The sequence below is a fragment of the Crocodylus porosus genome, unplaced genomic scaffold (assembly GCF_001723895.1).
Source record: "Crocodylus porosus isolate Cpor-Errol unplaced genomic scaffold, CroPor_comp1, whole genome shotgun sequence".
NCBI lineage: Eukaryota > Metazoa > Chordata > Crocodylia > Crocodylidae > Crocodylus > Crocodylus porosus.
The window spans coordinates 60232679-60239177 of record NW_017728947.1 but is presented as its reverse complement, the minus strand read 5'-3'; positions in this window follow the sequence as shown (position 1 = coordinate 60239177).

Sequence of the window (6499 nt, the reverse complement as noted above, 5' to 3'; positions counted from 1 at the left end):
ATCCTATGACCCCAGCTGACTTCCTGCCCTTTGGGCAGGGGGCTGGACTCGATGATCTCCCGAGGTCCCTTCCAGCCCTAATGTCTATGAAAAAAATATGTAAATGTGTCAACAAGAACACTGATTCTATTAAAAATACCATATTTACTTGAATATAGGATGACACTTATGTGATTCTGTCTAAGGAAAACTTATAAATTTGTTGTCATTTTCTAGGTATTCAAATCTAATCACTGGAAGTTTGCCTTGAATTTGTCCCCCTCCCACTGGTACAGCAGGGAAAATTTAGATCTGGAGGGGTCAGATGGCCCCCTTGCCCTCTGGGCCTCCAACTTCTTCCCCCTGCTGCCCTTCCCCCCTTCCTTACTGTCAGACTCTGCTCTCTGTGAGCACATAGAAGTGAGAGGCAAATTTGAAAACACTGACCTTGAAATAAACATGCCTGTAATAATTTTTATATAGGCATTTCCTGTGATTACCCATAGACTTAGTTCATCTAGGATTTGATGCATTTTACCTTTTTTTAAAACTACTGCAAGTTTTAGCACAGGTACTTCATAAACACACTTTTCAGCAGGACTTTTGTACCTACTTGGATATAGAATAAACTATGCATGATTTGAGTAAAGCCAAAAGTCTCATGATTTGCCATCTAGTTCATTGGACTGGGCCCCAGAAGAGTCAACCATGATGTTTTGAGCCACAGTGACCCTATAGCTCAGCATTGCTCAGGATGTGTGTACTCCAGATATACCCTGCCCCCACACTCATGACTGGAACCGGGTGTTTCTTATTTTTAAAGGATCCCAGGACTTGTAACAATAATTGGAAATGTGATAGAAAAGTGCTGCTCAGCTGTGGGAGTAAAGAGGAAGTTGAAATGTGTTCAGTGTACGGTAGTGCCTATGAGTTGGGAAAAGTTAGGGCTGAGGGGAACTGAGCACAATGGGCACTGTCATAGGTCTTATTCAGATGAGCTGCCCTAACCTATCCTTGTGGTAGGTTCCCATCAGTATGTTTGCTTCATATGGGCCATGTGTTTTAGTTATGCTCAGTTTTGGCTGCATTTAATCAGCTTCATAGTTGGCTTCTAGATAATGAGGTTTCCTTAAACAAAAACGTAAGATGAGGAGCGTTTTTCCCCCATGCTGATTGGGCAGGAGGGCGGACCTCATTTAATATTTGAGTAAATACGGTAAATCTCACGGTCAACTAAAAGTTATAAAATGTGCCCCCTTGTGTGTGTAATGTGCGAGTCCACAGAAACCAGAATAGAGCTTTGAATAGCATGCAAGGCCAAGAGCTTATGTCTATAAGCTTATATAAAAAGGAGGGATGTGAAAGGAAAAATGTCAACTCAAGATATTTGACTGGTAGCTTTAGAAATCTTTCTGCCTTGAACTAAGAATTTAAATGAAGGTCTGTGCAGGGAATAGTTGCAGATTCTCAAGATACCTGAAATCATAATCAGTCTTGGAGGCTTACTCTGTCCAGTGCTAGATGTAGCTGTTACCAGACTCAAGTCCCTGGCTATCATATTGAATGAAAGCCAATGTATCCTTAGCAAAGAACAATTACATAAAAGAGGATAACTTCAAATAAATAATGCAAAGGAATTAATTTCACTAGTGCATTATGCCTGTTTTGAAGATCTACAGGTGAAACACTAAATGTACTAAAATGTGAATACAGAATTAAATTAATGTCTGAGAGCAAGGAAAGATGAACTGACAGATTAACATACAGGGGGAAGTAAAATCCACATGCAAGAGACTGTTTTTCAGAACCTTTTCTAAGCTTTCACCCTATGAAGCCAGACGCATCCTAAATAAAAGCTACTGAAGTTTGGCCTACTGCCAAGAAAGGAAAGGTTTGCATAGACACATTAATTTAATCACAGGATGGGGAAAGCTTGTGTTACACACCTTCATGCAGAAAGCTGTTTCAGTCAATAGCATGGCTTGGAGGAAAAATGTCCATTTAAATACACTTTTCAGCGCTGAAAACAATTTATTTTCTCAGCTTCTCTTAGCAGTGGATATCTATTAGGGTTAGTGTCTATGCAAAACCACTGGTAATGATGGAGGTAAATACGATGAGCCAAGAGGAGATCATAACAACTTTACATAGACTAAATCCTGTACTAATGCTGATGCAAAAAACAAGATACCTTAAAAGTTGTCTTTAAAAAAAAAATCAAATTAGCTTGCATGGCTTAAAACCCACTTAAAAGAGAGTTAAAGCATTTCACACTTTAAAAATCCTATTCCTAGGTTGTGTGTTGAATTAGTGGTAAGCCCTACAGAAGGGAAAATGAGACTCTCATGTTATTTCCTCAATAAGGAAACAAGAAGATTTAAGCACGGAAACATCCTTTAGGTCATGAGAGAAAGGAATGAAAAAAAACTATTTTTTCTTCATACAGATTACCTTTAATAGCTTTGAAAACTGTTTTCCAGTATACAAGGACCAGTGAAAGTTGTCTAGGTCTTTGATTCAGTATCAGTTGACGGCATCTTTGTTTGCTGGATATTAGGATCTTATTTAGGTTGGGATCTTTGGGGTAGAGATTTTGTCCTCTCTCTAAAGATCCTACTATTCTTTTAACATTATACAAATAAAACATAAAAATAAAACCTCTCCCCTCATTTTATTTCATAATTATAGTTTTATATGAGATTTGGCTTCAACATGAAATGCTTACTCTCTCCTCTGTTGATCTGTGCGAGAGTGGCTTAACTAATTTGTTACCCACTACAAAATATACAGGAAGAGTGTCCATTACTACAGATTATAAAGGCATAAGGGACTATTGGGATAATCTAGTCTGACCTTCTGCATTCTTATGCCATGAAAACGCTGAATTAATGCCTTTTTGAACTGGAACAGGTCTTGTAATTAAAAAATATTCTCCATGTTTCAGGAGTATAGGTTGTAGCTGTGTCAGTCTAAGAACAGAGGCAGACAAGGTTCTTTAGGTAAATTTGACCAACTGAAATAGCTGGAAAAGTTATTTGTAAGCTTTTGGGTACAAACACCCTTCATCAGGCTGAGAAAGCATCTGCAGTTGGTGTGTGCTCTTCCTGGATGGAATTGAAAAGCCAGAGGCCGGTATGCATGCAAGAGAGCCAGTCGGTGAAAATGGAAATTGAGGCAGTCAGTGGGTAATCACAGATATATAGTATGGCTATGTGAAACGGGTGTTTCGATTCAGTTTTGGATTTGGCCGTTTCGGAGGACAGTGGTTTGTTTTGATGTTTTGGATCACTGTCCTGTCTCATTTAAGCTGACTCTGTTTTGGAGATTTGGCCCTGTCAAATCTCCTCCAAATCTGTTTCGAATGGGCTGCAAGGGAAGCTTCACAGCCCTACCTAGCCAGGCAGGGCTTGGAGCCAGAGGCTCACAGGGCCCCAGCAGAGAGTAGGACAGGGCTGGCTCATCTGGGGGAGGGGGAGGGCCTCCCACATGGATCTCTGATCCCTGTTGTGCCAGGTCTCAAGGCAGAGAAGCAGTGCAGAGTAGCAAGCAGGGACCAGGCATCCATGCTGGGGGTCTCCTTGCCACCACTGCCCACCCCACGCTGCCCCAGATTTCCGCACAAACAAAACACACATTCACATTTTGGTGGGGAGGCAAATCCTAGACCAGGTTCCACCATTTTTAAACCAGTCTGTGTATGTATAGACCGGTTTTGTGTGTTGAACTTCTGTTATGGGTATAAACTAGTACTTCTGGTCCACGGCAGTTCCCCCATGCCCCTCCTGGCTCAGCTGTCAGCCATGGGGGAACCCCTGGTGCCCTCCCCTGACCCAGGAGACACCAGCTGCTGATCTTTGGGTCTGAATTGTCGAATCTCTCCAAACTGAATCGGAGGATTCAGATTAGATTCAGAGAAATTAATAGGTCTCCTGATTCAATTCAGATTTAGAGATTCGGCCACTGAATCAGTAGAGAGGTAGAGGAAGCCCAGCAAGCAGGGAAAGGCTCTTTGTCTCTGTCTGTCTCTGTAACAGGGGACTGTTTCTGGCCCCTGTTCCCACGGTCAAAAGGGAATGGAGGAACACTCACCTGTGGGGAACCCGTCTCACTACTCCCATGCCCAATGATATCAGATGCCAAAAGAGATTCCAACATTGCAGTCTGCCACTAGAGCCATCACTGATTGGTCCCTGACTCAGAAGAACCTGTTGAAAAGATGATCGCCAGTGAGTGCTTAGTACCCCAGAGAGGGGACACAGGAGCAGCTGGAGCAAGCGGCTGTGAATCCGTGTGAAGATGAAGAGAACTTTGCCCTAAAAAGGGAGATGCTGGCTGAGCAAGAGAGGCCAGGATGCATCCCAACAAGCTCATAGCCATGGTGAGTCATCCAGGGACAGAGAACCCCAGGGGAGTGATGGGGAGGTTAATTAGCTGCAAGCTGGATTTTAAGTGGAAGATGCCTATGTAAATAGTACCAAAGGGAAGAAACTAGATGTTTGTACACCTTCCCTTTCGTGTTAGACTGAGGAGGATCTGCTCTTTCCAAAGTGGAACTATTACAAGGGGGGAAGGCTCTGTATCTAAGTTTGTGACAACCATACAAAAATGGGAGGCGCTTATGAGGGTGCTCCCTTTTGACTGAAAAGAGGGGAAGGAGGAGGAACCCTACCTAGAGGAATTATAGACCATCAGTGAGTGACAGAAGGTACAAAGGCCAGCAGTGTGGCTGTCTTCACACCTGAAGAGAAAAGGACTGATGATCAGGAGCAACACTGTTTGGACACAAGTTGGGTCCAGGCAGGGTGTAGGGGAGGTGGAGCCCTGTGGTGGAGGCTGAAGCACCATCTGTCTGCCACCACACTAGTCATTGCCAATCCCTTTCTACTTTATTTCTCCCAAAAAGTCATGGCAGGTGAGCAAGGGAGACAGCAATTAGAGTGGCAGGTACCAAAAAGGCACTCACCCACTCTTATTCCCTGTGCATGTTTGTCTGTCTCTTTCTCAAAAACTTAAACTCAAGGAAGTGATGTTTCTGCTACCCACGTTATTGCACTGCTCTAGGGTGTTTTGGGACATGAGCTCAACTTCACCTGGGAGGACTTAAGCTTGGATTTCCTCGCCTCATTTGAGTACCCTTCAGCAGAGGCATGAGCTGGGCACTTGAGCACCCTGAGTTGCACTGCATACAGGGCAGCATGAATGACTGCACTGCCATTGGCACTGTGGTGGATAGACCCTATTGCACAGTTGCTGTTGCTTTTGTGCTCAGGTCACCCCACCCCGCTGTTGCTTTTGTGCTCAGGTCACCCCACCCCTCTTTTTTTTTCCTGCTCCTCTTCCCTGTTAAATCTGTACTACTGTTCAGGAAATAATTCAAGATTCCATTTGGTCCCTGGGAATAAAAAACCTGATTTGTAATTCCTGTTCCAAGGAATGATGCATGTAATTTATCCAGTGACTGTTTCACATTAAAAAGCATAAATAATAGAACAAGAACTGGAATTCAGGCCCTGCCCTTTCCTAGTTGAGGCTTTAGAGTCCTGTGTTCTCTTTCTGGTCCACTGAATCTCAATTTGTTTTCTGTACAGTGATGCTAAAAATCAACAGAAACCAGGCTCCAATGAGAAGTGCCCTGCTACCTAGAATAGCCTAATACCTAATTGTTAGGGCATTCTGCTTGGAAGTACAAGATGGAGATTTAAATTCCTTCAGTTTGAGGAAGGAATTGAATGTGGATTTCCCACATTTCTGTGAGAAGCTCTGACTTACTAACTTTCCCATGTTATTTAAAGGGAAACCATTATTCCATACTGTGAAAAGACCATACGTGTGTTAGCTGAGTTCTAAGAATGCAAACCAGACTGAGCTCCTCAGTACTAATGCAGAAAAATGCATACTTTCTGGTTCCTAATTAAACTTGTGCCTGAGGTCAGCACCCTTGCGCATGAGCTCAAACCTATCAAACTGAGGCACTTCTGGGCCTGCCTGTAAGGAGGACCACAGGTACCAGAAAAACCAGAAGTAAAAAAAAAAAAAAAAATTGAAACAGCACCACCAAGATAAATGGCAGCTGAGTGGAAGTTTGAAGGATTGCAACTTCTGCCCAGTTCCCAAAGTCACCACAGTCCTTTTCTGGAACTGACCCCTAAGTTCCTTGAGCCTTTCACTAAGAGGTATGTTTTCCAAGCCTTTGAACTTTCTTGTGGCTCTTTGCCAAACTTCCTTCATATGTTTCCCTTTATCTAATGTCTCAGTCTTCCTCAGATATATCTACTGATACCAAGAGTTAGCACAGGTACTAGTGCTTGGTCCTGATTGCTGAATCCCTGCTATAGATAACACCTATAAGAATTTACTGAGTACTAGGAAGGCTTCGAATGTCACTTTTCAAATATTGAGATGGAATTCCCTCTCTTAACAGGCATCCAGCTCCATGCTGACAAAGTATGAGGTCTTTGGTTCATTATATTTTTGAATGCATTGCAATCTATACATGAAAGCACCCAAGTATTTCCAAATA